This window comes from Pipistrellus hanaki, assembly GCF_964339955.1.
Source record: "Pipistrellus hanaki genome assembly, chromosome: 5".
NCBI lineage: Eukaryota > Metazoa > Chordata > Mammalia > Chiroptera > Vespertilionidae > Pipistrellus > Pipistrellus hanaki.
The window spans coordinates 27,355,240-27,374,950 of record NC_140507.1 but is presented as its reverse complement, the minus strand read 5'-3'; the positions used below and the strand labels follow the sequence as shown (position 1 = coordinate 27,374,950).

The 19,711-nt window shown below is 39.0% G+C and overlaps 1 protein-coding gene and 1 pseudogene across 3 annotated transcripts in view; one reads left to right on the top strand and one right to left on the bottom strand.

The window, feature by feature from the left end:
* The window catches only part of CTNNA1 (catenin alpha 1), a 173,833-nt gene that overhangs the window by 2,756 nt on the left and 151,366 nt on the right, over window positions 1–19,711 (top strand). The gene's annotated exons all lie outside the window — the stretch shown is intronic.
* Window positions 5,666–6,484, bottom strand: LOC311622653 (large ribosomal subunit protein uL4-like; annotated as a pseudogene). The gene has a single exon. The product of its transcript is annotated as a large ribosomal subunit protein uL4-like (transcript).

The following is a 19,711-nucleotide window of genomic DNA, read 5'->3' as shown; positions in this document are numbered from 1 at the left end:
TGTATACAAGTGGAAGTAGGGCGTTACGGTAGGAAGATGGAGTGAAGGTGTTAGAAATGAAGGAGCTGTATTTTGGAGAAATGAGATAGGGCGTAAATATGGGTTGGGTATAGGTGGTCTAGGCTTATTAGTAACTTGTTTCCTCAGTGATGCACCCTGCCAGAATACAACTCCTTCCCCATTTATGTTGTTGATGTCTGTCTTTGCCTTTCCTACTATAAAGTGGGCCTGTGAGGATCTTGGAGAGATGGAAAGCTTTTAGTCTTTGGCATAGTAGGAGTTGTGGAGTGCAAATTAGATACTTTGTTGAGTGGAGGAGGAAAAAGTCTTTTCTGTCTGGAGTATAGCTTGTGGATGGAACTATGGTAAATGAGGAAACGGTCAGATTATGGAGGACTTTATCATATTGCTGTTTTGGGCAAATTGAGGACCATATCCATTTCATTCTTCATTTCTATCCAGATCTAATCAGAAATGACTTCTCCAGTTTATATAAATCCTTTTTTTCCAGGCTCTGTTTTTACTCTAGTTTAGATTGTCCTTTTATCTTTGAATTTTTATTCTTTAATATATGAAACTACTTGTTTTCTGGATAAATTGTTCTGTTTGTTGTCTTATATATATATTTTTTTCGATACTGGAGCACCCTCTTTTTCCTCTAGTGGTGGTGGTGGTATGTATGCTATTGAAGGTTGCAAATACTAGACATTAAGGTTGCTCAGTAAGTATTTGCTGAAGTTAGTTGAATTTCTTCCTGTCTTCCCCTTCATCATTCAGTCTTTTTTCATACAAGCACTACTCTCATTTGAGAAACTTACTGCTATCTTGTTGTTGTACTGGTTAGGCTCTTAGATTGGCATTGCCATTCAAGGTCTTCTAAATTCTTGCTCTAACTTACTTTTTTAGGCTATTTTCTACTGTAAATTGTTGCTACATGTCCTTTGCCAGGTATTTGTACTGGGATTTTCCATTCTTCTTTGACACAAATGCTGTCTATCTCTCAAGGCTGATTAACATGTTTGTTTTCATTGAGACATTGGTTATCATTGCTGAAAGTGATCTTTAATTTATCTGAAATTCTAAAATTCTCACCCATATATCCTGTTTTTGTGTGTGCTAAATTACACAAAAAATTTACCGTTTTAACTATGTGTATACTTCAGTGTCATTACATTCACATTGTACAACCATCACTATCATCCATATCAGAACTTTTTTCATTTTCCCCAAACTGAAACTCCACATTTATTAAGTAATAATTTTCATTTCCTGTCCCCTAATCCCTGGCAACCACGATTGTATTTTTTGCCTATTTGAATTTGACTACTGTAGGTGCCTCATATAAGTGCATTGTATATTATTTGTACTTCTGCGCCTGCCTTATTTTACTTAGCATGGTACCTTTAAGGTTCACCTGTGTTGTAGCATGTGTCAGAATTTCTTTTTAAGGCTGAATAATATTCCGTCACTTATTTATGTATTGATGGACACTTGGGTTGCTTCCACTTTTTGGCACTCATGAATGTTGCTCTGAATATGATTGTACAAATATGTATTTGCATCCATGCTTTTAAGGCTTTTGAATATATTACCAGAAGTGGAATTTTATGCATATATATATTTTTTATTATTATTTTTTTATTTTTATTGATTTTTTACAGAGAGGAAGGGAGAGGGATAGAGAGCTAGAAACATCGATGAGAGAGAAATATTGACCAGCTGCCTCCTGCACACCTTCTACTGGGAATGTGCCTGCAATCAATGTATATGCCCTTGACTGGAATTGAACCTGGGACACTTCAGTCCACAGACCGATGCTCTACCACTGAGCCAAACTGGTTTCGGCTGTGTTTATATTTTTGAGGAACTGCCATACTGTTTTCCACAGTAGCTGTTCCACTTTACATTTTCTTTCTTTCTTTCTTTTTTTTAAAATATATTTTATTGATTTTGTACAGAGAGGAAGGGAGAGAGAGAGAGAGTTAGAAACATCGATGAGAGAGAGTCATCGATCAGCTGCCTCTTGCACACCCCCTACTGGGGATATGCCCGCAACCAAGGTACATGCCCTTGACCGGAATCGAACCCGGGACCTTTCAGTCCTCAAGCCGACGCTCTATCCATTGAGCCAAACCGGCTTCGGCTCCACTTTACATTTTCATCAGATTTATATTAGGGTTCCAATTTCTCTACATGCTCATCAACACTTATTATTATTTATTTGTTTAATAAAATAGCCATCTAATGGATGTAAGGTGCTCATTGTGGTTTTAATTTGCCTTTCTCTAATGATTAGTGATATTGAGCATCTTTTAATTTTATTGTCCATTTGTATATTTTCTTTGAAGAAATCTCTATTCAAGTTCTTTGCCTGATTTAATCAAGTTGTTTTTGTTGTTGTTAAGTTGTAGGAGTTCTTTAAATAGCTTGGATATTAATCACTTATTAGATATATGACTTACAAATATTTTCTCCCATTTTATAGGTTGTTTTTTTACTCTGTTGATAATGTCCTTTTGATACTGGACACTAAACAGTTTTGAGGCTGCCTGCCACTGCTTGAGCCAAATTAAGCAGAGACAGGGTTGAATCATATGTGAGTATTTATTCCAATAGTGCTGGTAGTTTGGAGAGAGCAGATCATCTCCCATCTCTCCATCCAACCTACTGGCTGGCTGATTATATAGGGATTAGCTGCCTCCTGCACGCCCCCTACTGGGGATTGAGCCTGCAACCCAGGCAGGTGCCCTGGGAATTGAACTGAGGACCTCTGATTCATGGGTCAATGCTCAACCACTGAGCCACACCAGCTGGGCTAAAATATTCTGAATATTAATCCCTTATTATATATGATTTGCAAATACCTTTTCCCATTTTATAGGTTGTCTTTGAACCCTGCTGGTATGATGAACAAAAGTTTTAAATTTTTGTCAAGTCCAGCTTATCTGTTTTTTTCTTTTGTTGCCTGTACTTTTAGAGTCATATATAAGAGATCATAGCCATATCCAACATCATGGAGCTTTTCTCCTTTTCTCTCCCTGCCCCCCTTCAGCTGAACTGTGGGAGGAATCCTGAGGGCAGGAACTAGGTTCCTTTGCAGCCACTTTACCTTCCAGCACAGTGAACACATGGTAAGCAAGGAAGACCTGGGGAGAGAATTAAAAAAGAAAGGAAGGAAGGAAGGAAGGAAGGAAGGAAGGAAGGAAGGAAGGAAGGAAGGAAGGAAGGAAGAAATTTTTAACATGTCATAATAAACAAAAAGTTATGTGGTAGGGTGTCTTCTGCTGTTGCTAATTTGTCATTGATTATATGTCTATTACCTGATAGCTGGTGATCATGTGCTTTTTTGAGTTTTTGAGTACCAGCCTGAGAGTGAACTTTGTCATCTGTGTAATGACTAAGATGATTTATAAAGGACTAGTGACCCAGTGCATGGATTTGTGCACATTGAAAGGAAATTAGTTAGAAGGTGGCTGGCGGGATGGGACTGGGTGAGACGGGCCATATATACCCTGGAGCCAACCTCCGGAGGTCCCCTCCATGGCTGGCTGCACTTGGATGGTGCTGAGGCTCAAAGGGTGTCTGTGGAGTGAGTGGGGTCCCTCTGGCAGGTGGGGTCCCTCGGCTTGGCCTGTGGGGATCAGGCTGAAACTGGCTCTCCGACATCCCCCGAGGAGTCCCGGAGTGTGAGAGGACACTCTGCAAAGTAGTGTCGTACAGGGTGTGGAACGCAAACACAAGTGTGCAGTAAACCAGATTCGGGTCGATAGTGTCCCAGCAACAACAAATCCCACAGCTGAAGATGGAATTGCGTGGCCCCTCAGGAATCGGGCTCTCTTCTCTCTGGTTTCAGGGTGCATCAACTGAGAAGCCTGAGAACCGCCGCTGCCAAATCACCACAGTTTGGTGGTCAGTGTGCATTATAGCTACCGGTCACAGGGACACTTAGCACTTTAGCCTTTTGTATGTGTAGATATTTTAGCCTCTAATGTGATAAAGTGCTAATTCTTTCAGTTATGGAGTGTTGGCAGAACAAGTTTTTATCCATATTAAGTGGGTTGTTTAACAGATAAAACCAGTAATCTAGTTAAGTATTTAAATAGTATTAAGTTGCTGACTTACTTTCCTTAAGATTTTTCTAGACAGTAAAATTCTTTTGTCAGATGCTGAGCTTTAAGGCAATTACATTCTTTTGTATATCCCTGTCTTCTATGATACCTGACTTCGTTCTAAACCCATAGCAGGTAATAAATACTGAATTAGTTATAGTAGATGTACTTAAGGCTATATGTAGAATTGTGTCATGTTGATATGGGGGTGAATGGCTTTATACCCAATTTATTAAAGTTTAAATTTAAAAAAATTTTTTTTTCTTAAGTAAAGCTCATTTATATCACCTAGAGACAAATACTGTTAATATTCTGATGTATACATTTCCTGTATTAGTAGCTTAAGATTAACCTTTATGTACTGCTTAAGAAAAAAGAAAGACTGCCAAAAAACTAGGAAATGCCATCAATTGTAAGCTATCCAGATTTTAGACTTAAAAATGTGAAATGTCTGTGTTTTAGAATTGATGAAATGTGGTTAATTGCACAGTGTTAACATAGCAGTTTTTTTGCCTTTGGTCAAAACTAGTGTCCTGGTGCATGGATTCGTGTATATTGAAATGAAATATTTTAATATCACTATTCACATCTTGCTAATGAAAAGAAAATAGGATTCTACTGAGTCTCCTATCTACATACTCCAGGATTTCTGTGAGGATCAAATGAGATGAGGCATGGAAAAATGCTTCACAAACGTTTGGTTAAACTGTAAAATGTTTGCACCTGGCTATAAACAAGTCGGGTACCTGGGCTGAGAAAAGTCCAAGTAGGTTAGTTGCTAGGGAGAGGGAGTTGGGCATTGCTACATGACGTTATTACCAGGTGCTCACAGCCACCATTGCTGGGCTGGGCTGAGCTGTGGGCCACATTTTGTGCCATGGGGGTCTTGGCAGTGTTGGTTAAGATTTGGTGGGCTGTCACTCCAGGGTGGTGGCAGGGCCTGTGTCCCACTTGGGGGAAGCTGAGTGTTACTTTGTCAGCGCTAGGTCTGTAGTGCCATTTCTTTGTAAATGGCCAGTGCGGTCATGGCTGTTCCTGTATTGAGCTTCTGCCCCCTGGTGGTCAGTGTACATCATAGCTACCGGATGGACACTTAGCCTTTTGTATATACAGATCAGCTGTGCAAAGTGATTTGCCTTTTATGGAATAAACAAATGGAAGTTTATGCTACAAGTGTCTTTTCTTCTGTAGTGGTCTTCTTTTCTGTGGGGTTTTCACTTGCTGGTTTCTTGATAACTGTAGCTTTTTTCCTCACCAAAAACTTCTGCTTCATGATGCCAACAGCCTTCTTTTCTTTCTTTCCTATCACAGGCGTCTTGCTTGGAACCTCCTTCTCATCTAGTTGGCTTCTAGCACTGCAGCTGTTGCTGCTGCTGCTGCTTTATCCATCTGGAGCTTGTGGTTCTAGGCCTGATGAAGAATGGTGCTCAGGTGCATGGTCTTTGTATATGGTTTTAGTGTCAACATGGTTTTGAGGTTTTCCAGTGGATTCTTTAGGACTTTGCTATGAATCTTCTTGTGTGGTGCTTTCGATCTCTGGACATTTCAAGATTCTGCTAAAATATGTATTGAGCTTCTTGTGAAAGGTTGTAGTTACTATTGAGGGAGGCAGCTGTATGCCAGGAGCAATACAGATAATCTTAATTTGTGGAAAGCACTTTCAATCCAAATGCATAAATGGCCCACATCCTCACCAGGAGAAAGTTTCAAAATGTTCAGTTTGCTTACATGAAGCAAAATAATTCCAGGGATGATTCTTTTGAAGGCTTTGATATCATTGTCCTCATAGATGATGCCTTCTTAGTTCTCATTAGCTTCATTCACTGAAAGGAATAGACCTTTTTGATATCAGTCCAGGTCTTAAGTTTCTTAAGAAGCAAATCAGCCTGCTTGGTTTTCTTATAGCCTTCAGCTTTATCTCCTACCACCAAAGGAAGTTCAGGAACTTCCTCAATATGATGACCTTTGGAAATGACTAGTGCTGGGAAGGCTGAGGCAGCCAAGGCAGAACAGATGGCATTATCACTTCTGTGTTGTGTTCATTCTGCAGTGCCAATGCTGCCAGGTTTTGGTTGGTGCAAACATGCAGCCTCCATAACACACATTTCCAAAAGCACCTTGGCCAGAATGATGAGTTTGACCACCTCCAACTATGGGGATTTGAGCCACAGTACCCCAAAACTCAGCATGTTTTGATGATCTGCCAATTCACTGACAGTTTAGGGCCATTCTATTGCTTTTGTGCAAGTTGGTGTGAGCAAAGTTCACAATATCTGGTCGAATAGGAGCCTCAAATGCAGCAGGCAAAGTGACATTTTTGCCTGATGACTCCACCTTTTTAGAGTACACTGATATCATGGATGAGCACATGCCATGGCATGAGAGGAGAAGGCCACTCTCTCAACCCGGTGGCTTCCATAGGAAAAAGTAACAACATTAATGATCCCCTCCTATTTTATGTAGCTTCTTGGATTAAGTTAGACATTTCGTTTGCTTCCAGAGCTGCTTTAATTTGTAGATACATCTTTTGCCCATGCTTATTTCTTTAAAAAAATTATTTTTAGTGATTTTTTTTTTTTTTTTTTTTACAGAGAGGAAGGGAGAGGGAGGGATAGAGAGTTAGGAACATCGATGAGAGAGAAACATCCATCAGCTGCCTCCTGCACACCTCCTATTGGGGATGTGCCTGCAACTAAGATCTATCCACTTGACCAGAATCGAATGTGGGACCTTTCAGTCTACAGGCCAACGCTCTGAGCCAAACCGGTGAGGGCTTTATTATTTCTTTAGGAAACTTCTTGAAGTGGAATTCCCAAGTAGGGGAGGTGGGAAGACTTGCTATACTTTAGAAAAATTTTTATTGTGGTTAAATACACATAACAAAATTTACCATTTTAACCTTTTTCAAGTGTTCAGTTCAGTGGAATTAAGTAAATTTACAGCGTTGTGCAACCATTATCACTATTCATTTTCAGAACTTCTTCATCATTCTAAATAGAAACTCTGTACCCATTAAACCAGTGGTCACCAACCGGTGGTCCGTGAGGTCTGAAAGGTTGGCGACTGCTGCATTAAACAGTAACTCCTCATCCTCCCCTTTTACCAGTCCCTGGTATACTCTGTTCATTCTTTCTCTATGAACTTGCCTATTCTAGGTACTTCAGAAAAGTGGAAACATAATGCATTCCTTTTGGGCTTATATCACTTAGCATAATGTCTTCAAGGCTCATGAATGTTGAAGCATGTATCTGAATTCCTTTCCTTTTTAAGGCTGAATAAACTTTATTGTATATATACAACACATTTTATCCATTCATTTGTTGATGCACACTTAGATTGCAAAATTTTAACTGCTGTTAATAATGCTGCTGGAACACAGGTGTACAAATATCTCTTTGAAACCCTGCTTTCAATTAAATTGGATATATACCCAGAAGTGGAATTGTTTTGATCATATAGTAAACTTATTTCTGTTTTTTTTTTTTAGGAACCACCATACTGTTTTACCATAGCTATATCACTTTACAGTCCTTTCAACAGTGCACAAGATTTCTAATTTCTTCACATCCTTACCAACATGTATTTTCTTTTTGTAGTAGCCATCCTAATGAGTGTGAAATGCTATCTCATTGTAGTTTTGAATTGCATTTTTCTAATGATTAGTGGTGCTGAGTATCTTTTCATGTGTTTTTGACTATTCATGTATTTCTGGAGAAATGTCTATTTAAGTCTTTTGCACATAATCAGGTTGTTTGGTATTTTATTTTATGTTTTTAAAATTTAAGTCTTTATTGTTCAGATAAATAGTTTCTCCTTTTTCCCCCCATTGCTCCTCTCCACCGGTTCCCACCCTACCCTCTGCCCTTACCTCCCCCTCCCCCCCACTGTTCTCATCCATAAATGTACGATTTTTGTTCAGTCTCTTCCTGCAGGCTCTACAGTAGATGTGAATGCTTGTTTGCTTTTTTCTCTATGCCAGTACAGTGTTCGGATTACTGTAGCTTTGCAGTAAGTTGATGAACCTAATTAGCATTTGAAGCTAATAATATTTTGTGCACTTCGATGGTTTAGTTGTATGTACATGCTGTTAAAATAAAGCCCTTTAACTTCTCTATATTTTGATTGTGGAGGTGATTGCACAACTATGAGTTTGTCAAAACTCAGAATAGTACATCAGAGTGAATTTTACTGCATGTAAAAGCTGAAAAAAATAGTTAAAAATTAAATTCATTCATAATGTATATTTTTTGCTAGTTTCTGTATCCTGTATAATAAAAGCCTAATATGCACATTGTTCCCTTGACCAGGAGTTTGACAAGGGGCCGGGGCCAGCTGGCCAACTGCGGGTAGGGAGGCCCCTGCTGGTGGTGGCAGGCAGCTGGGGAGTGGGGGTGGAGGAAGGGAGATCCTGGCTGGCAGCCAGCAGCCTCTACCTGTGCATGAATTTTGTGCACTGGGCCTCTAGTATAGAATAAATAAACAGTGAAAGATGTGGAATCGGTTATCTTTTTTGCCAGCCCAAATCATATTTTCCTCATGAATGATTGTGAAGCCATGCCCTTAGAAGACTTAGAGGAATTTTGGTTATATTATACACGTTGGAGGCTTTAAGTTTTATTAGTACCGTTTTCTCTTAAATATATCAGGCATCTGGGAGAATCTCAGAGCACTAGCTCCGAAAATTTGCCAAGTGCTGGTGTGCTTGCTTGCGGACCTGGAAGGTGTTGCTTATGTAGCTTGGTAGTCTGCTCAGCACCCCCATGTTGTGGCCACTGGTTGAGTGGGCTAATATTTTGGGAAATGGACAGTCTGGCTTGACTTGCTCTATGTCACTCTGCAAGAGCACTATACTAAATTTATCCATTATTGTAAGTTCAAAGTGTGCAGAAATACCACACTTCACATAAAACTTTAACATTGCCCTTTCTCTGTTGGAGCCTCTAAATGTTCATTATTTTTTTAAAAAAATAACATTTCTTCTTGTGCAAGCATGCCCCAACCCCTTTTCTAATGGAGCTTGAAATTAACATGCATTTCCTTTTACTTTCTGATGGACTCATTTGTCAACCCCATTTTTTGATTGGGATTAATTTGTGCTTTTTCACTGGTTGCAAGTTTGGAGCAATGCACATAATTAATGTAAATACAATTTGAAAGGACTCTTCAAGTGTTATTCTAAATATTTATAACAAAGACTTGATCATATGGAATATTTATTATATGGGTAGTGTGATTTGATTTTTAAAATGTCTTGTTATCTGATCCATGTTCGCATTATCATAAAAGAAGAAATTGTTGTAATTTTCCTCTGTGAGAATTTTTTTTAAGACTTTGAGGGCTTTACAGAGAAAAGAACTTATCATTTGCATTAAAAATTGGTAATGAGCCTTGCATGTGTGGCTTAGTAGTTGAGTGTCGACCCATGAACCAAGAGATCACTGATTCGATTCCTGGTCAGGGCACATGCCCGGGTTCAGGCTCAGTCCCCAGGAAGGAACATGCAGGAGGCAGTAGATTGATGTTTCTATCTCTCTCTACCTAAAAGTCAATAAAAACACATATGAAAAAATTATTTTCTAATGAATAATTTAATCTAAGTGTTAAATAACTGTTACTCTTTAGTTGATAATTTGAAGGCTAGTTTTTTTCTGGATTGTTTTGACTTCATTTCATTAAATTCAGTTGTGGGTTTCCCTCATTTTCTTGTTCTGAGATTTTAAATTATTAAATATTGTTATATATAAATAGATCATCAATTATATTTTAAAAATGTTTATTGCTATGGCTTATTTTACTTTGTTAGTATTTAACATTATGAGTTGAAGGTGTGAATTTGAAGTCTGGTTAATTATCAAGTTACATAATCCTGGACTGGTTTATTAACCAGGTTAGACAGCAGACTGTTCTTGAAAGTGAAAGTGCTATCATAACTCAGAAAATGCATGTATTTGTGGATCATTTCTAGTGACATGAAGGATAGGAGTTTTTGTTAATAGTCCATTTGCCTTGTGCAGTTTCGAAACCTGCTTTCTTTTCAAGCAAAGATGCATTGTTACTATTCTTTCATGGTATATTGAATATTTCATAATGTTAAATATTTCAGTGTTAATCCAGACTCTTAATCATGGTTTGTGAAAAATGATAGTGCAGTGAATAAGGCAGAAGCTGAAAGGGTAAATTATTACTGATAAGGCAGTATTCATGGAGATATTCTATTCCTGGGGAGTCTCTAAATTGGCAACGGTTTTTTTCAATCAGCTGTTATTTTCTTGCTTCCTTGGACCTGGGGTCATCCTGTTCTCAGAAAAGCTCTGGACTGACTTTGAAGTGTATCTTTAGAAACCTGTCATTTTGCAGAGAAGTGCTAAGTATAATGTGAGCTTGATAGCTTGGGAGGAGGGGGGGAAATCCAAAGAAGTGAAGGATGGCAGTCCTTGAGAAAAATTTAAGCTTCTTTAGGGTCATTATGACCAGTAAAAGATGTGATTTTTTTTATTTATTTATTTATTTATTTATTTTTATATCTTTATTGAGTCAGGGTCTAAGGCAGTATTTAGTTTGCTATATCTCAACTGTTATGGGAAGGGTTCAATTAAATATACTTTTACTATTGTCCCGGTGCAAGGATTTGTGCACATTGGAAGGAAATTAATTAGAAGGTGGCCAGCGGGGCGGGACTGGGTGAGATGGGCTGGACACACTCTGGAGCCAGCCTCCCTGGTCCCTCCTCAGCATCTGTGGAGTGAGTGAGGTTGCTCTGGCAGGTGGGGTCCCTCAGCCTGAAACCAGTTCTCTAACATCCCTCCAGGGGGTCCCAGAGTGGGAGAGGGCACTCTGCAAAGTTGCTGTTGTTCAGGGTGTGCAACGCAGACGCAACTATGCAGTAAACCAGATTCGGGGCTTACAGCACCCCAGCAACAACATAACCCACGTCTGAAGGTGGAATCGCGTGGCCCTGCAAGAAATTGGGCTTCCTCCTCTCTGGTTTCAGGGTGCATCAGCCAAGAAGCCTGAGAACCAACGCTGTCAAGTCACTGCAGCTCAGCAGCTCCTGCATTGAGCGTCTACCCCCTGGTGGTCAGTGTGTGCCATAGTGACTGGTTGGATGGGCAGAGGGTCATTTAGCATATTAGCTTTTTATATATATATAGGTTGTAAGTCTGCATTTCAAAGCAGGTGTTGGGGAGATGTTAATGTGGGAGTTACCCATTCCTAATAGACTCAAGGAATTTACAAATGAATTGGATTAGCCTTAGTAATATCACTGATAGGCAAAAATTAGCAGTCTATACTCATATTTACTAATCTATAATAAGAAACATTTCTTCTTTCTTTATGCTAGATGAAACCTGAAACAGTTGAGCCAATTTAGTTAATAATGTATAAAATGTTATTAGGTGAAAGTTACCATGCTTAAAAAAGCCATGGTCCCTATGCTTAAAGAGCTTTCAGTTTCTTGGGAGATAGACACACTAATTTAGTGCTCTGTGACAAGTGGTGTAATAGACAGGAGATACTTGTAAAGTACTGGCGGGAACCCAGAAAAGAGTGAACAGAAGCAGAGAACATTTGTGTAAGTCTTGAAGGAAGAAGAAAAGACTGGAAGGGTGCTTTGAGCAGAGGAAAGGGCTTGCTTATACAGAGCTCTGGAGACATGCACATGCACTGGAGAAGAGTTTCATGGAGTGGAGGCAGGTGATGAGGCTGATACGCTAGTGCGGATCATGTTTTTGCTTCATCTTGTTTGTGGAAGCAAATTACTAGGGCTGTTAGGAGAAGACTCCTCGGTATTCTAAACCAGGTCCTAGACCAGAGCCCTGAGTACGGGAAGGGTTAGTAGAGTGAGATATTTACTGAGGTGCAGAGGAGGGGGAGGGAAAAGGAGGAAAAAGGGTTCTAGAGGCTGTTTCTAAGGGACCTGGTTTGGTGGAGCTTTGATCAGTGAAGATGGGGAAGCCCACAAGGGGAATAGATTGGAAAGAAGATGCTTGGTTTTGAGGAACTCAGCTCTGCAGTTGTGTGTGTGAACTCCTTTAGATTGGGGAAATGCCACAATAGTTTGGAACACACTTGCTGACTGCTTTTAGACTTCACTATGGTAGCTGTGAGAGGTGGGGTATGTCCCATTTTTGAGTGGTGGTAGTGGTGATGTTCAGGATTCCTTAAGTAACTAGTATAAAAAGTTAGAATACTAATAAGTAAGAATAGAATGGTCCAAAGTATTTTTAAATTAAGAAAGATGAAATTCAGCCCAAACCGGTCTGGCTCAGTGGATAGAGTATCAGCCTGTGGACTGAAAGGTCCCAGGTTCGATTCCCGTCAAGGGCATGTACAATACATTGGTTGTGGGCACATCCCCAGTAGGGGGTGTGCAGGAGGCAGCTGGTCGATGATTCTCTCTCATTGATGTTTCTAACTATCCCTCTCCCTCTCTGTGAAAAATCAATAAAATATATTAAAAACAAAAACAAAAAAAAGACGAAATTCAAATCTCTTTACTTATCTTTCAGCCTTATCTTCTGCGATCTCTTCATCATCTTTTTTTCCACTCACATTTGTGTTTCTTGGAAGGTGTCAAAGTTCTCTAGTGTTTTTGCCCCTTTGCAGAACCTAAAACAGCTGCCCCCTAACTCCATCCGGACATTGGATCCTGAGTGGGGACTTGCTGGCCAGTTGGGAATTCTCACCTGGCACTCCGCTTGTGCACTAATGGAGCAATTTATAACTTCACACTTTCTGTTGTGTTGTAACTATTTTCTTGTCTGGACTGTGAGTATTTTCCCCCAACTTAAAGAAAAAAATCTTTAAATGTACAGAAAAGTTGAAAGAATAATACAATGAACACAATTTGTCAATTCATCTAGATTAATCAATTATTAACATTTTCAAATTTGCACAATTTCTCTATATAAACATTTTTTTCCTGAGGCATATAACTGTAGATATCAGGGTATTTCACCTTTAAGTTCTTCAGTATGTAATGCCTAGGAATAACATTATTTTGTTACTTTTAAAGAGTGGTCTAAGAACCAATGTCAGCTTTCTCTAGGCATTTGTGAAAAATGTAGACTTTTCCTACCCTAGACCTACTGAATCCAGAAATCAGTAAAAGATTACATACTGTGTTTATTTGTCCTTTTTATTTAGTTTTGACTTTTAGCCTTTAATTCTCCCCTTCCCCAATACACTGACACTTTTGGAGAGTTTAGGCTAGTTTTATATAGATGTCCTGCCTTTGAATTGGTCTAATTTCCATGTTTGGCAGGAATACTGCCTATGTGAAGATGACTCTTTCTCAGGGCATTGCAGTTGTTGTCAGGTTGTACAACTGGTGGTGATGCTAAGTTTAAACACTGTTTAAGTGGTATCTGCCAAATTTCTCCATTGTAAAAGCACCTGATTACTTTTGCACTTAATCATTAATTGCTGTGATGATCTGGTAGGGGTTTCTAATTAGTCTTGTGTCCCTAGCACCTAGCAGGATCCTGGGACATGATAATTGGATAATTGGTCAGTTATTTTTGAAGTAATGAATGACAAAATAGGTTATCAAAAGTATATATTCTACAATATAATTCTCTGTTTTCTCAGTCTGATTAACTTCCCAGATTCGAGTCAAGCGCAGGCATCTTTTCTCCTGGCTCTCCAAGATGGTCCTCGTCTTCCTGTGGGCTCTTCCTCAGCTATGTTCAAGTTTCTCTGCCTTGTAGTCCCATTGTTCTACAACACAACCTCTCTTTCCTCTTGTCTCTTTCTTTTGTGCCTCTAGTCCAGATGCTGGTTTCATCTTTTCTTTTTCTTTTCAGAACAGAAGCATCCCGTTTCTTATGGAAACAGAGACCTCCTGTGTATCCATAATCAGTTATCTGTTAGGAGGGTTTACTGTAGCTTTCTGTTAAACACTTCCATTGTTAGTTGTCTAAATCATATGGGGTGAAAGCTAAATAAATAACAGATATCCAGTTCTTAATGCAAATAGTCACTTCAGTAACTCTGGAGGGCCCCTCTCCACTCTTGATCTCACCTCTTCTTCTATGTTCCAGCCACCCCCCCCCCCCCCCCCCCCCCCCCCGCCAAAGTCCTAGGAGATGATGCCTTGTTACTTCTGCCTGCAACGCTCTTCCTCTAGATACTCACTTGACTGCCTCTTCCTTGACTTTCAAATGTTATCAAGATAGAAAGGCCCATGCCAGGACCGGCTTGGCTCAGTGGATAGAGCGTCGGCCTGTGGACTGAAGGGTCCCTGGTTCGATTCCAGTCAAGGGCATGTACCATGGTTGCGGGCACATCTCCAGTAGGGGGTGTGCAAGAGGCAGCTGATCAATGATTCTCTCTCATTGATGTTTCTAACTCTCTATCCCTCTCTCTTCCTCTCTGTGAAAAATCAATAAAAATATATATTTAAAAAAAAAAAAAAGATAGAAAGGCCCTTGAAGGACTCTACATAATTTCATTACCATTACCCTTAAATTTTTTTTTTTTTCTTAGCACAGATACCTGTCTTATTTATACCTTATTTATGTATTTAGCCTCGTTCTGTGCTATTTGGAATAGTGCCTATATGGAGAAGGCACTCAAATGTTTGATGTTTGAGTGGCTAAATGGTTGACAGCTTTTAAAGGTTTAATTTTGCCTTTTGCTTAGTGTTTTTGATAATTATTGTGTCCCCATTGCCTCAAGAAAATACAGAATAAAATGAGAATGATTAAATGTTTTATTATGATTAAAAATAATTACATTTAAAAATAATTATAATCATAGTCTTAAAAATAAGATCTAGCCAAGTGTCGTTTTTTATTTATCTTATTTTATTTTATTTTATTTTTTTATAGTTTGTATAACTGGAAGGAGAGTGATAACTTCTGTGTGCTATATAAGTGCCTAATATAAAACGTGTTTGTAAATGATGGGTTGGCCACATATAAATGATGGCTTATTTAATTCAGTCACTCTGCAGTAAATGGGAAACATTTTACTACTCTGATTATGTGTTGTTTTTTTAAAAACAATTTGTCTTTATTGTTTAACTGAATTTATTGAGGTGATACTGGTTTGAAAAATCAAACATATTTCAAGTATACAACTCAATGAAACATCATCTATACACTGTATCATGTTCCTATTGCCCCAAACAGTCTCTTTCCATCTCCATTTTCTTCCCTTTGTCCATCCTCCATTTTTCCCTCTGGCTAGTCTCATACTGTGGTCTGTTATGTAGGTATGTTTTTGGTTTATTCCTTCACCTTCTTTCACCCAACCCCCTAAAGCCCCCCTCCACTCTGACAGCTATCAGTCTATTCCATGTATCCATGCCTGTGTATTTTGTGTGTCAGTTTATTTTGTTAGAGTCCACATGTGAGATCATATAACATTTATATTTTCTGACAGGCATATTTCACTTAGCATAATAATCTCCAGGTTCATCCATATTGTTGCAAAGGGTATGATTTCCTTTTTTTATGGCCACATAGTATTCCATTATCTAAATGTACCATATCTTTTTTTATCCACTCATTTACTGATGGACATGAGCTGTTTCCAGATCTTGGCTATTGTCAACAACGCTGCAATGAATTTAGTGGAACATATATTCTCTTCAATTAGTGTTTCGGATTTCTTTAGATATATTCTGAGAAATGGGTCATGAGGCAGTTTCCTATTTAATTTTTTGAGAAAACTCCATTCTCTTCTATAGCAGCTACACCAGTCTTCACTCCCACCCACAGTACACATTCTCTACATCCTCGCTAGCACATGTTGTTTGTTGATTTATTGACGGTAGCCATGCTGGCAGATGTGAGGTAATATCTCATGGTTTTAATTTGCATCTCTCTGATGATTAGTCATGTAAAGCATTTTTTCATATGTCTGTTGCCATTTGTCTATTCAGGTCCTTTGCCCATTTTTAAATCGATTGTCTGCTGGTGTTGAGTTATACAAAGTTCTTTATACATGCTGGAAATATTCCTCTTTTCAGATTATCATCGATAAATATGTTGTCCCATTCAGTAGATTCCCTTTTCATTTTGTTGGCGTTTTTTTTTTTGCTGTGCAGAAGCTTTTTAGTTTGATGTAGTCCCATTTGTTTCTTTTTTTCCCCCCCTTTGTTTCCCTGATCTGAGGGGATATATTGGCAAAAATATTGCTACAAGAGTTGTCTGAGATTTTATATATTTTTTATTTTTTTAAAAAATAAATCTTTATTGTTTAAATTATTAGTTTTTACTCTTTCTCCCACCTTATAGCTTCCCTCCACCCTCTTCCCACTCCACCCTCTGCCCTTGTTCCCCCACTGTTCTCATCCATAGGTGTACGATTTTAATCCAGTCTCTTCTCGAACCCCCCACATCTTCCCCCTGGGAATTGTCAGTCCCTTGCTATGTCCCTGATTCTATTATATTCACCAGTTTATTCTGTTCATCAGGTTTTTTATTCACTTGATTTTTAGATTCACTTGTTGATAGATATGTATTTGTTGTCACTTTGTTGTTCATAATTTTTATCTTTACCTTTTTCTTCTTCCTCTTAAAGAATACCCTTCAGCATTTCATATAATACTGGTTTGGCGATGATGAGCTCCTATAGCTTTTTCTCATCTGTGAAGCTCTTTATCCAACCTTTAATTCTAAATGATAGCTTTGCTGGGTAGAGTAATCTTGGTTGTAGATTCTTGCTATTCATCATTTTGAATGTTTCTTGCCACTCCCTTCTGGCCCGCATAGTTTCTGTTGAGAAACCATCTGACAGTCGTATGGGTACTCCCTTGTAGGTTACTAACTGTTTGTCTCTTGCTGCTTTCAAGATTCTCTCTTTGTCTTTTGCCCTTGGCATTTTAATTATGATGTGTTTTGGTATGGTCCTCTTTGGATTCCTTTTGTTTGGGTTCTGTATGCTTCCTGGAAAGTCTATTTCTTTCCCCAGGTTGGGGAAGTTTTTTGTCATTATTTCTTCAGATAGGTGTTCAATATCTTGCTCTCTTCTTTTGGCACACCCATAATTTGGATGGTGGTACGCTTGAAGTTGTCCCAGGGGCTCCTTACACTATCTTCATATTTTTGGATTCTTTTTTTTTTTTTTTTTTTTTTTCTTGTTGGGTGTTTTTTGCTTCTTAATATTTTAAATCCTTGACTTGATTCTTGGGATCCTCTAGTCTGTTATTGGACCTCTGTATATTATTCTTCATTTCAGTCAGTGTATGCTTAATTTTTAGTTGGTCCTTTTTCATATCCTTGAGCATCTCACTAAATTTCTCAGAGGTTTCTAGAAGATTCTTGAATAGTGGTTTTGAACTCTATATCCAGTATTTTGCTTTCATCATTTTCTCCATTTGTGACTTGTTTCTTTGTCTCCGCATTTTGGCTGCTTCCCTGTGTTGATAGAGTGGCTTTGTGTGCTAGGTGTCCTATAGGGCCCAGTGGTTCAGCTTCCATAATTACCTGAGGTGGACACTCTTGGTGCACCCCTTTGTGAGCTGTATGCACAGTCTTGTTGTAGTTAAGCTTTGATTGCTGTTGGTATCACTGGGAGGAATTGACCTCCAGGCCAGTTGGCTGTGAGGATAAGTTGTGTCTATGTTGGGAGAACTTCTGTGCTGGAAACACCCTTATGGGGCAAGACTTGCTTCAGTGGGGCTTTGGCGCTCACTGAGCCTGCCCCCTGAGTGTGTGTCTTATGGATGTGAAGAGTTGTAATCTGGATGGTCTTACTCTGACCCTTGGGTACACTGGCTCTTGGATCTCCAAGGAGATGCAAAGTCAGCCACTGCCTGAGGCCACCTGGCAGGAGCTACAGAAAGATCTTTAGATTCCTCCTCTTTGTTTGGAGTTTGGAGGTGCCCAGATGAGGCCCAGCTGTGAAGCAGTGCAAGCTGCTGTCCAGCTTTGGGCTTCTTTTGAAGGCTCTCTGACCCAGCTGCAGTATATTAGGGTTTATATTGCAAAAGGCCAGGCCATTGCTATGCAAAAGCCTCTGCACACAGCTTGGGTGGGGTCTCAGGTAATCACCAGGGTGGAGCAAACAGCAATGGCTGACCATCAGCCCTGCCCTGAAGAGGTCCCTAAGTCCCTGTGTCCTGTGGCACTTTGCAGGAACAATGATCCCTGCAAATGATCCCTATGAGATAAAGCTACCCTTGTGTTCTGGCCCAATGCCAGACAGTCCAGTTTCTTCCCATATGAGTCTGAGTCCCAGAGTCTCTCCCAGAACTGGAGTTTAGAGCAGTCAGCAGCTTGTGTCTCGCTCCCGATTGAAAAAGACAACAGTGTACTCAGTTGCCAGCCCCTTTCTGTGCGTGCCTCCTTACTTCTTCACTTCCGCACTTCCAGTCTCAATGTGCTTTTCTCTTTCCTTCTAGTTGTATAAATTCCACTCTGCCAGCTTTCCTGTGGTTCTGGATGATATCGTTTTGTCTTTTAGTTGTAGTTTTGAAGTGGTTGTATGAAGCAGCAAGTTCAGGTGTTTACATATGCCGCCATTTTGGTTCCTCTGATACTTTACATTTTAAATGTAAATGAACATTTAAAGTTTTTGAAATAGGTATGTAGCTCTTTTTGAGGCAGTTTGCCAACAACCAGTTTCCCTAGTTCTGATGGAGCTGTGCTTTTATTTTCTGCTTGCTTCTTTATTTCTCTGTCATAAAGATTGCTGGTCAAGCTCCTGCATCTCTGCCCCTTTCTGAATTTAAAGTGAACTTTTGCTTTATAGCCGGGATTGCTGTTTATAAGGTAATTAAGACTGAATACAGTTCAACTTTTTATTTAATTTCACTAAGCATGATTTCTCCTGTAAAAACCCAAGGTTGTTGTAATTCATTAAGGTTGGCTAGCTTTAGTAGGTTTTGTAATAGATCTTGTGAAGGAGTGCTCTGTAAGTTAATTGGAAAACTTAGAAACTGCCAAGAGTTTGAAACTTATTTGTTTAGCTACTCCAAACAATATCGTTAATTATAGAGAGGCAGAAGCTATGACTAAGATTAAGGCAGGAGCTTTGTCTTGGTAGGCTTGTAAATATTTTAAAATCAGGTTTCATAAATTCAGTTAAACCAATACTGTGTCTGTTCTGCATAAAACACCTTATTTCCAGCAACTTAAGGGATATAAAGAAACATAAGTGTAGTTATCCTCCTTAGATTTAACATCTAGCTAGAAAGACCACAGGCAAAACCTGGGGGAAATTACCCTCACTATAACAATATAGAGGCAATGGAGAAATAATATAAATGAAAGGAATACTAGAATTTCAGGGCTGGAAGGGCTTAGAGCTTGGAATTCAACCCCTTTCCTTTTTTTTTTTTTTTTTTTTTAAATAGATGAAAAAAACCGAGGAGAAGTAAAGTGATTGCCCAAGATCAGATAATAAGTTAATGGCAAAGCTGGTACCGGAAACCATGTTCTTTCCAGAGAACATATTTTCATTAGATTTTAAGTACTCTACTATTTTTTGGAATCCTTTTCGGGTTGGGGTCACCAAAAGCATAACTTGGCTCTGTAGTTTAATAATGTTCAGTATTATTTTTTTTAAAAAAAATACTTTATTGATTTTTTTTTACAGAGAGGAAGGGAGAGAGAGATAGAAACATCAATCACATGCCTCCTGCACACCCC